Source organism: Odocoileus virginianus, chromosome 15 (assembly GCF_023699985.2).
Source record: "Odocoileus virginianus isolate 20LAN1187 ecotype Illinois chromosome 15, Ovbor_1.2, whole genome shotgun sequence".
NCBI lineage: Eukaryota > Metazoa > Chordata > Mammalia > Artiodactyla > Cervidae > Odocoileus > Odocoileus virginianus.
In genome coordinates, this window is record NC_069688.1 from 11,475,865 (window position 1) to 11,496,388 (window position 20,524).

Consider the following 20,524-nt stretch of genomic DNA (forward strand, 5'->3'; position numbering starts at 1 on the left):
TCTACTTTAGTGGTATCCAAATTAGGTTCCACTGGGCACTAGATTGCCACAATGGAGATTCAAAAATCTCTAGAGGGAATAAAGAACATGAGCGCCAATGAGTAGATGAATTTCTCACCCTCTATCCCTTCTTTAGGCAAAGCATCTATGGCATAATAAATATATATTTGGCCTCTGCTCTAGATCCTGACACGGGCTTCCCTGGTGGCTCAGAGGTTAAAGCGGCTGCCTGTGTCTGCCTGCAACGTGGGAGACCTGGGTTCAATCCCTGGGTCAGGAAGATCCCCTGGAGGAGGAAATGGCAACCCACTCCAGTATTCTTGCGTGGAGAATCCCATGGACGGAGGAGCCTGGTGAGCTACAGTCCACGGGGTCGCAAAGAGTCGGACACGACTGAGCAACTTCACTTTCACTTTCACTTTCTAGTTCCTGACACCCCTGCAAGTTCCTGAATGAGGATGAGAGTGATAAATTCTTAGACAGAGCCCCTCAGTCTCCTGAAGTTCCCTGGGTTATGGGAGCTTATTTTGCTCTAATGAGGAGACTTGGTGGGCTCCTGGATGACCTCAGGTTAGAGGTTGGTCACCAGAAAGATTAAGCCATGATTGGAAGCTTGGAACTCTTAGCTCCACTTGCCCATCCCCAACCTCTGAGGAGGGGAGAGGGGTCAGAGATTATGTTAACAGTCAATCATGCTTATATAATGATGTTTCCATTAAAAAATCCCTAAACTACATGCTTCAGGGGACTTCCCCTGTGGCTCAGTGGTAAAATGCCTGCAATGCAGGAGATGTGGGTTTGATCCCTGGGTCAGGAAGATCCCCTGGAGGAGGACACGGCACCCTACTCCAGTATTCTTGTCTGGAGAATCCCATGCGAAGTGAAGCCTGAAGGGCTATAGTTCATAGTCCACAAACAGTTGGACAATGACTGAAGTGAGCATGCACACATACATAGACTTCAAAGAGCATCTGAAACAGTGAACACATCCATGTCCAGGAAGGGAGTGTACCCCAGCTCCACAGGGACAGAAGCTCCTGTGATGGAGACCCTGTGCAGAACTCACCCTCCGTACTCCCTCATCCAGCTACTCACTGGTATCCTTTATAATATTCCTTACAATAAACCAATCCACATAAAGTGCTTCCCTGAGCTCTCTACTTTAGCAAATTGTCAAACCCAAGAAGGGGCTGGAAACTCTCACTTTATATCCAGTTGTCCAGAAGTACAGGTGACAACCTAGATTTGTGACTAGTGTCTGAAGCGAGGGCAGTCTTGTGAGACTGAGTTCTTAACTTGTAGGGTCTGTGCTAACTCCAGGTAGATCTTGATGAAATTGAATTTTATTGTAGGACATCCTGCTGGTGTCCAGAGTTGGGGAACCGGTGGTTGGTGTGAGGGGAAAAAACCCACACATTTTGTGCCAGCAGTATTGTGAGTAGAGAAACAGTTTTCCTTTAGCACCTTTATTATTATCTGTGCCATGTTTCGAGATTCTAAGTAAGGTTTTATTTGTTCTAGGGGATCTATTGATAGAAAAAGAGCTAGACTAAGAAAGGCCTAATTCACTCCTGGAGTGAGTTCAGTGGCTTGGCTACAATCGTGTTAAATGGGCTGGGAACACAGAATAGGACTCAGAGCCGCCTCTAAAACTCCTGATTCAGGAGCTGAGTTAGTGTTATTGTGTGATTCCTGCTCTCTGTCTTGGTCCAGCAGAGTCTGGTAATGCCCATTCAGAGGTTCAGGAGGTCACAGATGGGTCGTGAGGAAATAGCCTGAACGCTTGGTTCACTGGCTCCACTGGGATGATTTTGAGGTGGTGAACTTAGGGGAACAGCGGAGGAAGAAACACAAAAAGCTTGGCATTGCTCCCTCAGCCCCTGGCTTCCTCCACTGACTCATGTGGGGAACAAAAACACAGGAAAAAATATGGAGTACCTGTGCCTTGTTTAATGATAAAGCAGTCTTTAGGGCAGCCTGGAAAGTAGTGACTAAGTTGGAATCTTGAGACCAAATGGAAGACTAGCTCTTCTTGTAACATTTCTTAAAACCAATCTTTTAATCCAGATTTTTAAATGTTACTTAAGAAAATTTTAGTAAAAAATTGATTGGAAAATGGGATGACAGTTCCTCAAGCAATTCAATGTAGAATTACCATATGATCCAGGAATCCCACCCCTGGGTGGGATATGTTCAAAAGAACTGAACGCAAGGTCTGAAAAGATATTCATTCACTTGTGTTCATAATGACATTACTCACAATAGCCTAAAGGTAGAAGCAACCCAACTGTCCATCAGTGGAGGAATGAATAAATAAAATGTGGTCTATTTAGGTAATAAGAAGTTATTCAGCCTTAAAAAGGAATGAAATCCTGGCTCATGTTATGGCTAGATAAACCTTGAAGATGTTATGCAAAGTGAAATAAGCCAAACACAAAGGGCAAATGTCTTATGATTCCACCTATATGAGGTACAGAGAGTAGTCAAACTTAGAGACAGAAAAGACAGTGGTTGCCAGGGGCTAGGAATAAGGAGAATAGATTGCTATGTTTAATGAGTACAGAGCTTCAGTTTGGGAAGATGAAAAGTTTCTAGAAATGGATGGTGGAGATGGTTATACAGGGGCTTCCCAGGTGGCTCAGGGGTAAAGAACTCATCTGCAACGCAAGAGACAGGGGTCCAACCCCTGCTGCTGCTGCTGCTAAGTCACTCAGTCGTGTCCGACTCTGTGCCACCCCATGGACTGCAGCCCACCAGGCTCCCCCGTCCCTGGGATTCTCCAGGCAAGAACACTGGAGTGGGTTGCCATTTCCTTCTCCAATGCATGAAAGTGAAAAGGGAAAGTGAAGTCGTTCATTTGTGTCTGACTCTTAGCGACCCCATGGACTGCAGCCCACCAGGCTCCTCCATCCATGGGATTTTCCAGGTAAGAATACTGGAGTGGGGTGCCATCGCCTTCTCCATCAACCCCTGGGTCTGGAAGATATCTGGAGGAAGAAATAGCAACCCACTCCAGTACTCTTGCCTGGAAAAATCCCGTGGACAGAGGAGCCTGGTGGGTTACAGTCCATGGGGTCAGAGTTGGGCACTAACTGAGCACACACGCCAGATGTCAGACAATGTTTACACAACACTGTCAATGTCCTTAATGCCACTGAACTACACATTTCAAAATGGTTAAAATGATAAATTTTATGTTACACATATTTTACCACAATGATAAAAAAAAAACAAGATCAAATCTAGGCAGTGTTTTGAGAAGTACATATATATATAGGGCATTTAACAAAGAAGAAAAATTCTAGGTGTTACACCCACGTGTATCTTTGCCCTTTAACTCTGTTCAGACACTTTCCAGTTAGGACTATTTTACATCTACAGTAAACAGGATGCCCATTGTGGCAGGAACTGGATTTCTGGGGAAGGATCCTGGATTGAATCTTTTTAGGAAAAATCACATAACTCTGATGTATTATTAGTATCTTAATGGTGTGAGCTGTTTTAAAGAGATAGCACATTTCTCAGTGGCCACCTGGAGGGAAGAAGTGGCTCAGACCTCAGGAATGGTCACTTGGAAGCACACCGGAGACATGGCCTCTTCCTGCCCCTTCGTACACAACCGCTCTCACAGCACATTGTTTCGGGCATATCCTTATCTTTTTATGGAAAGCCTAGAAGAGAAACAAGGGCCTCTTCCTATCGAGGTTGTGGAGAGGGTAAATATATCAGTGTATGCAAAAGTGCTCAGCAAGTGCCTTGCAGACATTGGGCACCCAGGGAATATTCTAGAACTTCGGCTGTAATTATCCACTATATCCCAGGTATTTTCACACATCACAAAGTAGCAATTGAGCATCTTACCATGTGCCTGGCTCTTTACAAATCACAGATGGTGAAACAATGAATCCAATAAAGTCTCTGCTTTCATTCTAGAAAGGGAACAGAGACCATACAGATAAATACATGACCATAAAGATAAATACAAGAAGAAAGATAAAGTTATTGGTGTACATGAAGAACTGAAAGCAATGGATGGAATCAGACCAGATGGGAGATTAGAGAACTTCATCACATAGAGTGTATGATGTACTCTGAACAGTGGGTTCATGCCATGGTTAAGATTAAGGTGTTGGAACGCGTTAGCCTGAGGGTAAATGTGTTCTTAAGCAAGCGACTTATTCTTCCTAGGCCTGCGTCTGCTCAACTGTATCCAACTCGTAAGAGTGTTGTGAAAATTATTATATCCAATACCTGCTAAGCTCTCAGTAAATCATCTATCATTCTCCTGCTTAAAATCTGTCACGACCTCTCTTTCCTCTTAAAATCCACAACCCCAGGCATGGCCTCCAAGATGCTGCCTGGACATGGCCCTTGCTGGCTTCTCCACCTTCCACTGTGCAGTCTCCCTCCCAGTCTCCAGATTCTTCTCACCTGATCGTGGCTCTGGTCCCTCACCACGCCAAGGCACTGCCTCCAAACTCACTTCCCTCTCCTGTTCTCCCGGCTCTTGCTCATCCTTTAAATTTCAGCTTAAATATTATCACATCCTTGACCAATGGTTTGCTGGATAAACTGACAGCATCACCATATTTAGTGACCCTGATACGCACATCTGTTCAAGGTGAAGAGACAATTCAATTGCACTGCTGTTGACAGACATGCTGGTGAAATCTGTGCTACTCACTATCAGATGGAGAAGGGGGAGGAAATCAATCTTTTTAAGGTATCTGTTTGATTTCAGATACTATATATAGTATGTACTTGCTACATATTTTATCTATTAAACTCCCAAAACTCATTGAAGCAAATGTCATTATTTTTCTTTAAGATACGGAGAAGTATGGATGAAAAAGTGATAGGTAGATTCTAATATTTATGCAAAACCTTTTAGTCTGAATGCTGGGCCTAAGAATAAGAGCTATTATCATTTGCCTTTCATCATTGTTATTAAATGTGAAGTTGTGTCTGACTCTTTGAGACCCTATGAATGGTAGCCCACCAGGCTCCTCTGTCCATGGAATTTCCCAGGCAAGACTACTAGAGTGGGTTGTCATTTCCTCTTGCAGGGGATCTTCCCGACCCAGGGATCAAACCAGCGTCTCCTGCATTTGTAGGTGTGTTCTTTCCAAGTGAGCCACCTGGGAAGCCCCAGGTAGATCCTGGTCTCTACTTGGGGCTTCTGGAAGGATAAATCAGCTTTATTCTCTTTATTTGGACTAATCAAAATTATATCAGTATTTAGAAAATGTCTGTAAAGAATAGGTATCTCCATACCCCGAAATTATGAAAATCAATTGTTTTACTCACCCTACATATTACCATGGATTGTGTCTTGAAAGTCAGCCCAGGATTACCAAAAGAACCTGAAGAGAGTGGATTTGATATTACTAATATTATTAACTAACATTGGGTATCAGAAAGTACTTAGTAAAGAGTATATGCTCAATAAATATAGCTCATGCTATGAGTCAGGCATTTTCACCTGCCTAATTGCTTAATTTTATAAATTAATTCTGTAAGTTCTACTATTCAGTTCCTACCATGTATCAGGCAATGTGCATAATGGGGTTAAAAACAACAACTATGGGCTCAAGCTTAGAGTCTACTGCAGGGCTACATACAAGCATGGCTCAAAGACATTGTGGGTTCACTTCCAGACCGCCATGATAAAACAAATACCACAACAAAGCAAGCTGCATAATTTTAGGGGTTTCCCAGGCATATAAAAGTTATGTTTACACTATACTGTAGTTCACTGAGTATGCAGTAGCATTATGTCTCAAAAAAAAAATAGTACATATGTTAATTAAAAACACTTTATTGCTAAAAAATTACCAACCATCATCTGAGCTTTTAGCAAGTCTTAATCTTTTTGCATTAGTAATATCAAAGATCACTGATCACAGATCACCCTAAGAAATATAATACAACAAAATAGTTTGAAATATTGTGAGAATTACTGAAATATGACACAGAGACATGAAGGGAGCAAATGCCACTGGAAAAATGGGTGACAGATTTGCTCTATGCAGGATTGCCACAAACCATCCATTTGTAAACATTCAGTATCTGCAAAGTGCCACAAAGTGACGCACAATAAAACAAGGTGTGCCTGTAATGAAATAATAAAATTATAAATAATTATGAGTGAAACCATTGCTATGAAAGAAACAACAGAAAGCCAGGACAGAAAATAATGGGGAAGGAACTGCTTTATGATAAGCGGCAGAAATGGCATTTCTGAGGACGTGACAATTAAACTGAGACCTCAGTGATAAGAAGGAGGCAAACATGCATGTTCTCCATGAGGAGAACAAGCCAGACAGAAACAAAAACACGTATAAAACCTACAAGGCAGGGAACAGAGCGATGGAGTGTTTTGGGACATTAACAATATTTGCACGGCTGAAGTGCAAGAAACAAGCCATGCGCGTGTGCAAGACACGCATGCAGAAGTAAATAGGCTTCAGATCACAGAGGGACTTAATTCCATAATTAGGAGGTTATTACAATCACAACAGGAAGCTTCTGCATGCTCTTCAGCAGCAGAGTGAAAGGATATATATTTAAAAACAATTGCTCAAAGCTGCTGCAGAGAGAATGTATTAGGCTGGTTTCACTAAGTATAGGAGACTAGGAGGAATTTGTGTTGGTGGTGGTTTCTTATTTGTTTTGTGGTGACTTATCACTGAGCCTCCAGCAGGAAATAATACTTTTAAAAAAGGAATTTGGGGATTTAATACAGAGTTAAGATGAAGGTAGGGCACAGGGAAGTCAGAAAGGGCAGAGCAGTCTCTTGGGGACAAGGGCTAGTACAGAGCAATCACTACACCAGCCAGGAAGACACAAATGGAAGGAGGGATAATGAGAACATAGGACAGAAGGCTGCCTCCTGAAGGGAAATGAGACTTTCCATTGAGAATCCCTGCAAATCCATGGCCCTCCTAAAAGGAGGGAGCGCATGGAACACACACCCCAACTTCACTCTTCTCCCTCCTTTCAATTTCCCACCCCTACTTGCCATTAGACTTCCCTGGTGCTCAGAAGGTAGAGTCCAGCTGCAATGCAGGAGACCCAGGTTCAATTCCTGGGTTGGAAAGACCCCCTGGAGAAGGAAATGGCAACCCACTCCAGTATTCTTGCCTGGACAATTCCATGGACAGAGGAGTCTGTCTATGGGGTTGCAAAGAGTCAGACACAACTGAGCGATTTTCACTCATACTCACTCTCCATTAGCCAAAAGCCCAAGGGCAAGGGGACCTACGGATACAGCTTATACAGATAAACCTGCTGGGGAATAGCGCAGGATGGAGCACGGCTTTGGAAGGGAAAATGGAAAATATGCCACCCAGAAGGTGACAGTGAATATAAAGCTCAAACGAAGAATGCAGGCTATCCTTGCATATAGAAATCCTATGAGATGCAGATGTATATTTTGTAAAGAGCAGAGGAGAAAGAGGTATTAACTATGAACTTTAGGCTTCTACCTGGAGTCATGGGGTTGATTATGGCACTGTTCACTAACATGTGATAGACTTTGGGTGGAATGGATTCTTAAGGAGAAACTCAAGATTCACTAGCATGTTAAGTGTAAGGTGTCTGACCATCCTAGTGGAGATGTCGAACAGGCAGCTCGATGGATAAGACTGTATCTCAAAAGACACACCTAGGTTGGAGAGAGAAACTTGAAAGTCATCAGCACACACATAGTGTTTAATGAGATGATAATGGCTAATATCTAGAGAGAGCTTGTGAAGAGAAGAGAGAACCTATTTTCAACTTCTGAGATCAGATCAAAGAAGAGAGACCAGTGCAAAAACTGAGCAGTATAGCTAGAGTGGCAGAAAGAAAACCAGGAATTCATGAGGTCACAGAAATTAAAAGAAGAGAATATTTCAGGGAGGGGATGGTTCATTACGATGAATATATAACTGAAATGATAGCACTTCTGGACTGGCTTCAGTTACTGGAGTAGGCAGGAGCCAGATGAGAATAGATTTTTCATACTAAGCTTGTGATATGTTTCATTTTATATATAGGTTTCTTTTTTTAAAAACAGGTGAAAATTAATGCTGAGATGAGTTAAGTAGCTCTTTTATTTAGTTACTAAAGATTGAAAGCAGATCTTGAATCCCAACATGTCCCCTTTCCATTCTGCTGAGTAATGTTCCAGCTCTATGATTCACGCTACACGGGAAGAAGCTTGGAAGGAACCGTCAAGTTAGCATCTCACAGGGAGAAGTTTGGAAGGATCCATCAAGTTAGCATCTCATTCCAGGAGCCTGCCAGATATGACCTTCTCTCAGCTCTGGCTCCTGAAGGTAAAAGATGAGTAAAGGCTTTCCCTCCAAAGGGGAAAAAAATAACATAAAATAAACGGCAAGATATTAATCTTGAGACCATTTACAGAGAGGTGTTAAGTGCCCCCACTGGCGTTAACAGCAATGAGCTCGAATATCACTTGTACAGCAAACAGCTTAGCTCTGCAGATAACAAGTCACAGCAGGCCTTCTAGGGTTGCAAATGCAGTCTCTTTGTTTGCCAATTAACTCTTTCCCACATTGCTTTTTATGTACCCAGCTGGGAAGCTTTGCTGAAGGAGCTCGATCTGCCAGAAAACAGCACTGGCCTGGGAGTTGGAAGAGATGATGCCACAGAGGCAGCGGGTGGTAATAGTAGTGGAACAGTCATTGGTAAGCCAGAGCCCTCGAAGGCTATTTTCTGAAATAAATTTCCCCATTTTCTGAGCTTAGTATCAGTCAATGTCATAAACAAGACATTGTTCTTTCATCTCAAGAAATTTCAATTTGCCTAAGTTGTCCTGAGCATGCTAAACAAAACACTCTGTGGTCTTTCTGAGTACTCTGCCAATAGTCCTTAAATCATTGGTGATACCACAGGTTAGGCTTCTCCAGGAGCAGGTGACTTTGTGGCCTAGAGAGAGCTGCAATCTCATTCGTTGGAACCAAGACTTCCAGCAGGGGAAATGCAGGAATCTCATGGATGCTCTTTGCCTGCCTGACCCTCCAGCAACATGTGACAGGACTGACAATCTCACCTTCATAAAGCATGCTTTATTTTGTCTTCCTGCTACCATAATTCAGGTGGTGTTCCTTCCTCACCGACGATTCTTTCTCAGTCTCTTGTACTAGTTTCTCTTCTTTTCCGCAACCTATAAAAGTTGAAGCATACTGAGGTCTTTCCGAAGCTCCCTTTATCTCTTTTTCTCCATGGAAGGTGCTGATACAATTTATCATCTGAAACAGGACCACTTTGAGAGAGTAAAGATGCTAAGCCAGGCAATCAGTATTACAGGACCACAGATGTGTTTCAGGGGGTGCCCTCATCCTCTACAGAGCAAAGATTCTTTTTTTTTTTTTTCGTAAACTTTTCTCTGTAGACTCTGGGCTCACATACTCAGTGGCCAACTTGACATTTCTACTTAGATTCAAACGGGCACCTCAATCATAACATAGGAAGATAATCCTTGAGCTTAGTCTCGCAAATCTGTTCCTTCTTAGTCATCCCCATCCATGAACATGGCCCCATCATTCATTCACCATTCATAAAGCCAGGCATTATCTTTGATTTCTCTTTCTTTTGTCCACTAAACCTAATTCACCAACAAGTCTTGTTGACTCTCCTACCTTATTCGCTACATACTATGATAGCGTCTCAGCTGGGCTTTCTTCTCTGATTATCGGCTTTCTACAAACTTGTCCCTACACTTCAGATAAAATACATGCTCGAAACTTCATTTTTAATAATTTTACTATTCTCTTTGGCTGTGCTGAGTCTTCGTTGCTGTGTGGGCTTTTCTCTAATTGATGTACACAGGCTTCTCGTTGCAGAGGCTTCTCTTGTCGTGGAGCGTGGGCTCTAGGGTGTGTGGGCTTCGGTAGTTGTGGTGTGTAGTCTCCATAGTTGCAGCTCCTGGCCTCTAGGGCACAGGCTCAACAGTTGTGGCACACAGATTTAGTTGCTCCAGGGCATGTGGGAATCTTCCCGTACCAGGGATGGAACCAATGTCTCCTGTTTTGGCAGGTAGATTCTTCACAACTGAGCCACCAGGGAAACCTCTCCAAACTTTGATGCACAAGATTCTCCATGGCTTGACCCCTTCCCACCTCCTTCGTATCATCTCCTTTCCCCTCTCTTCTCCTCTCCTTCAGTCTCCTTCTTAGGGCTTTCCAGTAGCCCTTCTCTTTATCTTGAAATCTCTGATCTTCAGATGCTAACTTCTTTTTGAAATCTAGAATGTTATTTAAATGATACCTCCTTGGAGAGACTTTCTCAACTAGGATTCCTCATCTGAACCACAAAATACAGCAAATGACTTCAGAACAGGCCGCTCCCTAATTTTCTCAAGGATTGTAAATATCAGTACCATTCTAGATGTGCATAAATTAGAAGTTAGTCAATTAGATCCAATGTCTGCCTTAGGACAGTTGCACTTAATTCTCTAGGGAATCTTTGTTGAGAAAGGCAAAATATGCTTTTTCATCAAGTGTCATTCTTCTTCTAAAAGTGCTTATTACCATCTGGTATTTTTTCTTCATATGTTTACTTTTTTGTTTATTCCCTATTTCTTCTGTAAATAGATTACAATGTAATTGTAAATGTACAATTACAATGTAGATTGTAAACTCCTTAAGAGACTGTATCCATTTTCTTTGCTGGTACCTAGTATATATTAAGTATTTCTTGGAGGTAAAAACAAAAACAAACAAAAACAAAAAACAGAGGTACAGTGAACTAAGATGGAGAAGCCAGGGGGATGAGAACCATTCTCAAACCCATTCTTGTTGTTGTTCAGTTGCTAAGTCACGTTTAAGTCTGCAATACCATGAGCTGCAGCACGCCAGGCTTCCCTGTCCTCCACCACCTCCCCAAGTTTGCTCAAATTCATGTCCCTTGAGTCGGTGATGCCATCCAACCATTTCATCCTTTGTCACCCCCTTCTCCTCCTGCCCTCAGTCTTTCCCAGAATCAGAGTCTTTCCCAGTGAGTCAGCCATTCTCATCAGGTAGCCAAAGTATTGAAGCTTCAGCATCAGTCCTTCCAATGAAGATTCAGGGTTGATTCCTTTAGGATTGATTGATTTGATCTCCTTGCAGTCCCAGGGACTCTCAGGAATCTTCTCTAGCACAATTCCAAAGTATCAATTATTGGAGTGGAAACCCTTTCCGAGGTTGGCCTTTACTGTACTGTTGACCCCTCCAATTCCTTCACTATATTACACTATGCTGTGCTTTCTTCAACAGCTCTCATCACACCTTTAAATATTTCATTCTTGTATGTGTGTACTGTCCCTCTGCTCTCCCTGGAACACAGGTGCCATATGCTGAGTGGCTCACCTGACTTGTTGTCCTGTATGTTCTCAGTATCTCACACAACTCCTGGCACAAGGCAGTTGTATTATCTGAACAAATTAAAAAGAGGACAAGCCTCTGCTGAAAGAAACTTTGGTCCAGGCTGAACATAGATCAAACTTGCCATGGACCTTTGAGCTTGTTACTAAGCCTGTTTGTGTATCAGATACACAGACAGCATCTTTACCTTCCCCTGAGATCCCCATCTGCAAAATTAAGACCCATCTTATACAGCATAAGGAATAAATCATTATTTGTATAATTACCATGTGCTGTCTTAGTTTGAGTTCCCGAGAAGCAATCTCTGAAACAAAGATTCCAGTCCAACTAACTTATTTAACAGTGAAGAGAAAGGACACTGATAAAGGAGTGGGGAGAAAGAAGAGAGTCATGAGTGCAGGCAACTGAGCTTAACCCCACCGGGCAAGCTGCGAGACAGAGCAGCACGTGTTCCCCAGACTGACCCCACCGAGGGGAAAGGGAGCTGGGGCATTAATACACCTGTCAGTAACGGACGGAGGGTGGTTCCCGGGAGACAGACATTCCCCGATATGTTGGGGTGGTCTGGCTGACTCTAAAGAAAAGCACTTAGGCAGGGAAATGCGGGAGCTTCAGCTGGAAGTTAGGTTTGCATGCACTGTAGTGGTAAGGGCAATAGGATATGGGGTGTAGGGTATAGGGAAGTTTCCAGAAGCCCCTGCTACACGTGTCTATTGTATGCTTCCAATAGCCTAGGGTCTGGCATAGTAACCTATATCAAGTAGTATTTTTATTCATGAACCCTCTGAAATGTTATTCAAACTGGATTCTACATTTTTAAGGGAAAAGATGCTTAGCAATTACCAGACATTCAAAAGGATCCCTGACCCGAGAGATTTAACAGCCACTGGTATAGACGTCCAGCTGACTCCAGGTTTGTCTCTTTCCTAGTTATCCATTGAAAAATATTGGTAGTGCCCCACAGAGTAAGCATAAAGGCTGCACCCACCCACAACATCATAGTAATCTCAGGGGAGGATAAAGATGTTCCCACCAACGAGAGTGAAGATCTGAGCCAAGTGTAACCTGCCAACTTGCTGAGGAAAACAGGCCCCACCCCCAGCACACACCTTCAATACACCAAATGGGAGATAATAATCTCTCTCATGATCTCTACCTTATAAGGCTGTTGGAAGAATTAAAAGGCATAATGTAAGTAATATATTTAGGACTTCCCTGGTGACTCAGTGGTAAAGAATCTACCTGCCAATGCAAGAGATGTGGGTTCGATCCCTGGGTCAGGAAGATCCCCTGGAGAAGGAAATGGCAACCCACTCCAGTATTCTTGCCTGGAAAATCCCCATGGACAGAGAAGTCTGATGGGCAATAGTCCATGAGGTTGCACAGAGTCAGACATGAGTAAGCAACTAAACAACAAGACACCAAATAATATATTTAATTACCTCACTTAGGTCTCAGCACCACAGGTTTTAGAGAACTAATGCAGAAATCACATTTTTATTCTTCACTGAGGCGCCTAGAATCCATTGGATGCACAAAGACATGTTGGGCTGAAATGTAAGTAGCGGGGAAAATGAATGACAGGGTGAGTGGGCATCTGGACCAGTGATTTTGGGCCTACTGGATATTTCCGGAGAGGCCCATTTAAAGCCAATGACACACAGAGAGTGCATTTATTGCACTCTAGCAGGCTACTGTCATTGAGATTGGACTCTCTTAGTGCTTACATGACCCCGTGATAATGGAGACAGCTGGAAGGTCGGAAATATGGAGATGCCTCGGATGCATTTCCAAATGTTTCCCTGATGCAGGAGGTGGGGGAGGCTGATAGAAATTGGTCTCCTGACATTTGTCTATAGGATGCCGACTCAACATGCTGAACTGAATAAATTTCCATCTTAGGTACATTTTTTTAAATGGCTTGGCTGGTACGTTTTTTGTACTGTCTGCATGTTGGGCAAAGAGCCGCCTAGAGAAGGTAAATAAAATCACAGCCTCACAGATCTTTGGACTAGGAGTGTTTTCAAACATTTGCTTAGAAGCAGTGCTATAGCCTGGGAAAGAATCTGAGCTTTAGTCATCAGATGGCCTGGATGAAAATTCTGGCCTTCTACTTAACTTTTTTCTCCAAAGTAAACTTCAACGGTTCTGAGCTATTACAGACCAAAATTCAATACAATCATGTACAATATGGGAAGTACCTTATATAATGGGGGTGCTCCAAATTAGATTCTTTGGATAATACAATCAATATTTATTAAAGGATAAATTTAAAATTAAAATATGTTCAAATTTGAATATATATACATATATATATAGAAAAATATGTTTAGTATATACAATTAAAGCCGAAGATAACTGCTGTAACTATTTAGAGCCTAGACTCGGAAAATATATTTTTCAGGGAGAGGGATTTTAATACTGACATTGTCTAGAATTGCCAACAGATATTGTTAGTAAAAAGAACACCTTTAATGATTTTAATAACTGGTTTTATGACCTTCAACTCACTACACATAAAGAATTAAATGGCCCTAAAACTCCTTGCACTTACACAGAAACTAAATCCAGGTCGTGAAGATTAGTAATGTGCACACACACGTGTGTGTATGTAAGGGTGTGTGTGTGTGTTGAGAGCAAAACCAGTAGCTGTTATGAGAATCCAGCCCCACCCCTGCTTTGAGATTTCAGGGGTGAACCAAGTTAGGAGGCAGGAGCTGGGCTAATTGACTCAGTTATGCTTGTAAGTAAGCAAAATAGAGCAGAGGTCAGCAAACTGCTCCCCACAGGCCAAATCCGCCGGGCCTGCCAGTTTCTGTAGATGATGTTTCTCTGGATGACAGCCACGCCCATTTGTCTGCAGCGTCTACGGCTGCCTTTATAAAACAGCCACAGAGCTGAGCGGTTGTGACAGAGACCAGATGGACCACAGGCCTAAAATATTTACTATCTGACTCTCCACTGAAAATACTTGTTGACCTCTGCAGTATAAGACAAGTGAAATCCATATTAGGAACACGATCTTGCACCAACTTTTAAAGCCTGCATCATCCAGAGCTAAGAACGTTCTTTTCCAACCCGGTGGGAAATACTACCAGCATTGACCTTGAAGGAACCTCTTCCTTCCTCCACATTCTCCTCCTCCATCCGCGCCCTCATGGTGATCCCCAATTCTCTCTTGTCCATTTAGGGCGGACGGGGACACAGACCAGAAGTGAGTTGCTCAAACCACAAGGTTGTGATACCTCCGCAAACCACGGTGTGGTCTGAACGACCCCAGCCTATATCCCTGGAATGTCAACTTTATAGAAAAATATGTAAATCTCATCTTTCATAAAAGCAAATAAGGAGACTGAGGTGGAGTATAGGACTGCAAAGACTTCCCAGTCTGCTTTGGAAACCCTAATGTCTGCTCCTGAAGGGATAGGCTTAGCCTCTGCGGGCTTTTTTAGAGAGAAATTTGGCAAGTGTTCTCTGTTGGAGCCTGACATTTCCGTGTCAGACTGAGCTGCACTTGACTCTCTCCCAAGGCTAACTGGCGGTGTGTCTCTAGTGCTCCAAGAGACTCGGGGCCTCCCACTCTGCCAGGCGATGGGTAAGAATATCTTCCTGGGAAGACTGGGGGTAAGAGTGGAGAAAGACACTTTGTATCAAGGGTTCTCAAACCGGACTGCACATGAAAACCACCAATGAACTTTCTGGATTCCCAAAGCCCCGCCCTCAGACCAATGAGAAGAGAATGGGGAGTGGGGACCAGCGCTGACGTTTTAAAAATTGCTCCAGGGGATCCTACTGTGAAGCTTGGGTTAAGAAAAGACTGATGTGCATGGAATGTTAGCATGAGTAGTAACTGGTTATCAGTAAATAGCAGCTTGAGGTGGGGGCTGGGGGGGGGGCGGTAAGCATATGGCTCTCACCTGGGACTGCCCTGTTCTCTGCAAGCTCCAACTTACCCCACTGTGGCAAATAGCCCGGGGTTAACGTGGCACCCCACCTCGACCATCTATTTGCATCACAGAGCCTAATGGTGCCCTTAAATCACATCAGGGAGACAGCTCCGGGCTCCACCTGGCTGATAGTCCCAGGTCTAAGGTGGTTGCCGCTGTCAGGGTATCTGGGGGTGAGCGCTAAGCTCATTAAAGCCCAGGAACCCAAGAGTCCTTAAGAGTCCTGACAAGCACACTCCCCACCCTTTGGGGGCCACTAGCAATTTATGAGCTGCCCTGGAAACACATCAAACTCACCCCTTGCTCCACTTCTTGCTATGGCTGTGGAGCAAAGTGTGTGTGTGTGTGTGTGTGTGTGTGTGTGTGTGTGGACACTGAGGAACTCCCGACCCTGGAGTCAGAGGCCTGGCTTCTCCCCCACCTTGTTCCAGCCTGGGTTCCCGAATGGAGAGCCTGAGTTAGAGGCTTGTACCTTGGTAGTTTATTTTGGAAGTGATCCCAAGGACCGTGAATGAAGCACCAGTGAGTAAAACAGGAAGGAAGAGACACGAACGTAAAAATATGCTATCAATTCGGCCATGACTAGGAGCGGTTGTGGTTCAGTCTCCCCCCAGGTAAAATATGTCTGAGAACAATCCACCTGGGAGAATGAAAAGGGGATGTTATTTATTCAATAGGATTTATTCAACAGTTCCAGCCCCACCCTAGGTCAGGAGGGGTCCCTGCAGCATCAATCTCTCTGGATAATCCATCCTAGTAGCTGAGCAAAGTTTTACCGTGGGCCAGAGAAGCCAGGGCAGGAGATTACCCTCTCCCCCTCCCCCAGCAGAAAAGCTGTTGAAACTGCACGGAACTGTTTGCAGAGAATATGGGGCTGGAGCTGGGGGGAAGAGTGTAACAGGTACTCCATATGATACTCAGCTTTCCCGTGGAGCCCCTGCCACAGCGGGTGCTCTGGACAGGATCCCATCTGGTCCAACCTCATCCCCAAGGGGCTTGGCATCTTTTCATTTCACAGACTAGGAACCTGGACCTTAGAAATGGCAGGTAACCTACAGCAGCTGAAGGGGACTCAAACCTAGGCTACCCGCCTTGGACTCCCGTGCTCTTCAGCCCTGGGCTGAGAGATGGAGATTTCAGACACATAGTAGCATCTTTCTGATTCTTGGCATCCTTGTCTGTAAGACCATGTCAATAAACTCTGCCTCCTTCCTAGGCTGTGATGAACATAAAATGAGAAATGTGTCTAAGCTCTAAAGGGAAATATATATGCAAGAGTTTATATGTTTTTCATAAGGCAAAAAACAAAAGAGTGTAACAGCATGTTCCTGGTAGCCGTGGAAGGGGTGAACAGGTTTGAAAGCCACATCCATAACTTGGGTGGTTCCACTTGAACAGACAGGCTGCCACAGAGAGCCGGGAGCGGAGGCAGGTTCCTCCCAGTTAGGAGACAGCCTTGCTCTGGGGGTTCAGACATGGTGGGAGAAGGACAGTTGCTGGGTGTGCCTCTGGTTGTCCTAGGGAAACAGAAGCTAAGAACCACAGCTTCTCTCACACGAGGTGAAGCAGCTTTGCAATTGAAAGACACACAGCAATCCGCCTGGAGCAATTATGTTTTCATTATTATTCCCAAGCTGCTGTGTCACAAATCACATTTTCCATCCCGGGGCGTGTTGGTGCAGAGCTGCTGATTGCCGTTCCCATCACTCCAGCAGCTGACTGCTCCAGCCGGGCCCCGGGAGCAGCAAGCCAGCCCGGGGCTCATTAGCTGCCATACTGGCGCACAGGCTGCCAGCCCAGCCGAGCAGATGCTGGGTACTGAAGGAAAACTCCCCGTTTGAAAATGACTACAGTCCTTTTTCCTATCAAATTCCTGGTGGGGTTTTTTCTTTCTAGAAAGAAAGACCGTGAAACCCTTGAAGATTTCCCTGTCGATCTGCATTACCGCTCAGCTAAGAGTGCTGAGACTGGGTGTGACTCTGACTCGCTTGCACAAACACAGAACACACCCAGGCGCCCTGGCTCTCTTTTAAGTGGCGGACTCGAGAGCTCAGGTGCGCTGCTGTGCTCATGCCGCCATCATGTGGTCAGAGGAGGAACTGCACCCGGAGTCTGCCAAGTTTGAAGCGGACTTGTGTTTCCTGCCATCCTTCCTTCTTTCCTTCCTTCCTCCCTCCCTCCATCTTCTCACTTCCTTCTCCCCATCTTTCTTTCCACCATTTTGACGCTGTAACAAACACTGGGACATAAAGAATGCATCTGAGACACCTCCTGCTTTTAAGTAGCCTAGTGAAACAGAAGAGGAAAAGTGAAAGGGAAATAATAATTAAGTTCCACTTCTTCCAGTCCCTCCTCCTGGGTTCTTGAGAATTATCACAGTTAATTCTCACAAAAGCCCTGTGTGGGAGAGGACATTTGCTTCTCCAACGCATCTTCCCAGCCCAGGAATCAAACCCGGGTCTCCTGCATTGCAGGCAGATTCTTTACTGACTGAGCTATGAGGGAAGCCTTTTTACTGACAACTAGTTGTCAAATGAATTTGAAGGGTCGGGAAACACATCTTTGATTACTGTTGGTAAAACAGACCAGGTGAATTCAGTGTCAAAACTGTACATCTTATATTTAGGAAGAGCTAATTCCCACAAAACTTCATGGGCTTTACATCTAGGGAACACAGAACAAATTATGCTTTTGCTTGCTTGTTGCTTTGAATAAAAATCAACACTCTGCCCAAAAAAAAAGGCCTTAAAACTATGTCCTTCCTATTTGTCTATTAGATTATCTGTCTTATAATTCTTAACTTGTAGAAGCTCTTTGTATCCTCTGGATATCCTAAAGCTATTATCTTCTTCTGTGTTATATGAGTTGTAAATACTTTCTCATAATCAGTTATTTGCTTTATCTGTTTATGGAGTTTCTTAACAGTCAAAATATTCAAAATTATTGTTTTTGAAGAAAACTGTGAAAGTGAAAGTTAGTCACACAGGTGAGTCTGAGTCTTTGCTATCCCATGAATTGTAGTCAGACTGGCTCCTCTGCCCATGGAATTCTCCAGGCAAAAATACTGGAGTGGGTTGTCATTTCCTGCTCCAGGAGATCTTACTAACCCAGGAATTGAATCCAGGTCTCCTGTGTTGCAGGCAGATTCTTTACCAACTGAGTGAATAGGGAGCGGTAAGCAAGGTAAAGACAACCCTCAGAACGGGAGGAAACAGCAAATGAAACAATTGGCAAAGAACTAATCTTCAAAATATATAAGCACCTCATGAAGTGCAACACCAGAAAAGCAAACAACCCAATCAAAAAGTGGGCAGAAGACTTAAACTGACATTTCTCCAAAGAAGATATACCGATGGCTAATAAACATAGGAAAAGATGTACAACTTCTACAATCAAAACTCCAAAGAGGTATCTCACACCAATCAGAAAGTCTACAAACAATAAATGCTGGAGAAGGTGTGGAAAAAAGGGAAAGTCCCTCTTGCAATGTTGGTGGGAATGCAAATTGATACAGCCACTATTAAAAAACTAGGAATAAAACTACCATATGACCCAGCAATCCCATTAGTGGGCATATACCCTGAGGAAACCATAATTGAAAAAAATAAATGTGCCCCAACATTCACTGTGGCACTATTTACAATAGATAGAACATGGAAGCAACCTAGATGTCTATGGACAAATGAATGGATAAAGAAGTTGTGGTATATATACACAATGGAATATTAGTTATAAAAAGGAATGCATTTGAGTCGGTTATAATGAGGTGGACAATGTAGAGCCTATTATGCAACATGAAGAAAGTCAGAAAGAGAAAGACAAATATTGTATATTAATGCATATATGTGGAATCTAGAAAGATGGTACTGATGAACCTACCTACAAGGCAGCAATGGAGATGCAGACATAGAGAATAGACTTTTGGACACAGTGGAGGAGAGAGAAGGTGAGATGCTTTGAGAGAGTAGAATTGAAACATATATATCGCCATATGTAAAGTAGGTAGCCAGTGGGAATCTGCTATATGATTCAGGAAACCCAAAGGCGGTGTTCTGTGACAGCCTAGAGGGGTGGGATGGGGAGAGAGATGGGAGGGAGGTGTAAGAGGGAGGCAACATATGTATACTTGTGGCTGATTCATGTTGATGCATGGCAGAAAGCATCACAGTATTGTAAAGTAATCATCCTCCAATTAAAAAATAAATATAATTGTTCTTAAAATAACTAAAGCTGTTAATTTTGTTTTCCCTTTATAGATTCTGAGTTCCCTGTCTTCCTTAGGAAGGCCTCTTCCACCTCAAAGTATGATAGTCTTAGTGAATATTATTTTTAACAAATGATTTTATAATTTTGTTTTTATGTTTATGGTTAGTCCATGTGAATTTATTTTTGTACTCTGTTTAAGTTAAGCTAAACCTTCATTTTTATCCAAATGTGAAATCAATTGTCTTTGCATCATTTTAAAAACAAAGTTTCTCCACTGAACTGAAATGGCACATTTACCATAGAATGTATGCCCATATGTAGCTGGATCTTTTCTGTTTCTCCAACTTATTTACACTTCTCCACTACTGTACTATTTTTATTTAGGGTAGGACAAAACCCCACCCCTTACTATTTTCTTGTACAAAACATAGCCATTCCTAAATGTCAACTTCAGCATCACGTATGTATACATTTTCTGGATCAGAGTAAACAGGCATTAGTTTTGTTAATAGAAACAGTCTTCATTTCTTCACCTTCTGCAGAGCTGACGTTGGTCTTTTGTTTTGGTTTGTTTTTGGATGCCAGGGAAAGCCCAGACCTGTCTCTGAACCTGCTGAAGGGAATTCAGTTGGTCCAGATTGAGTCAGCACGTTCCACTGTTGTCAGGGAAAGGGTCTCATGACCACCAGGTGCCCACCCCTAATAGTGAGCAGTGGTTGTTCGCAGGAAATGGAGTAGAGTGAGATGGACAGAGATCCCAGGGGTGTTTCCTGTGTTCTGTAACCCCAGCTCATTCACACATCATGCACTGATCGCTATTTATTTGCCAGAGCTTGGGGATGGGGAATCAAAACTATATCAGGTACATGCTTTGCATCCAAAGAGTTGAGGGTCTAGAAGAGATAGACATTGGTGAGGACAAAATAAGTGCCTCACTAGACAGCAAAGTCAGCCACTGTTTCCACTGTTTCCCCATCTATTCGCCATGAAATGATGGGA

At 43.4% G+C, this 20,524-nt stretch overlaps 1 long non-coding RNA gene across 1 annotated transcript in view; it reads right to left on the bottom strand.

The window, feature by feature from the left end:
- The window catches only part of LOC110130086 (uncharacterized), a 39,624-nt gene extending 34,258 nt beyond the window's left edge, over positions 1–5,366 (bottom strand). The window contains exons 1-2 of the long non-coding RNA XR_002311725.2: positions 5,308–5,366; positions 3,862–3,929 (exon numbers count right to left, since the gene is read on the bottom strand). This is a non-coding gene — a long non-coding RNA (uncharacterized lncRNA). The remainder of the gene's footprint in view (positions 1–3,861; positions 3,930–5,307) is intronic.
- Positions 5,367–20,524: the final 15,158 nt, after the last annotated feature.